Genomic DNA, 539 nt, shown 5'->3' with positions numbered 1-539 from the left:
ATTATGTGTATCTGTTTTAACATGATCAATTTCCGCAGCGACTGAAATTTTAAGGAAGTAAATTCTTCTTTGCTCTTAGAATTGAGCCGCAACAGGCTGTCAGAAAATTTCACTCCAAATATTTGAGAGAGAATGAAAATTTCAAGTTCCTTGCCAGGTGTGTTTGGTCACTCCACCTGTTTCAAACACGGCAAACAGACACTCTGTGAATATTATGTTTGAAAATCCTAAGTCAAAATATAAGTTCATTGGCTAATCAACTACGTACTCCAGTGTAAACAAAAGAGCTTGGTTTGATCTTGAGGCAATCATTTACCAGGTTTGTATTGGATTTTGGTATCATGGCCAACAGGTGTCCGTTCACAGCTCCATCGAGAGGGCTGAATGCATTGTCAATACTATCTATGCATCTGTATATCTCTCTTTTACTGTCATGCATTTATGTGTCTTGTGTGGCCCCTCTCTCTTCCCTTCTGTGTCACTCTTTCTGTCAATATCTCACTGACTGTCTATGTGTCTGACACTGTCTGCCTATCCTC

The sequence above is a fragment of the Penaeus monodon genome, chromosome 20, assembly GCF_015228065.2.
Source record: "Penaeus monodon isolate SGIC_2016 chromosome 20, NSTDA_Pmon_1, whole genome shotgun sequence".
Classification (NCBI taxonomy): Eukaryota; Metazoa; Arthropoda; class Malacostraca; order Decapoda; family Penaeidae; genus Penaeus; species Penaeus monodon.
This window is presented reverse-complemented; position numbering follows the sequence as displayed.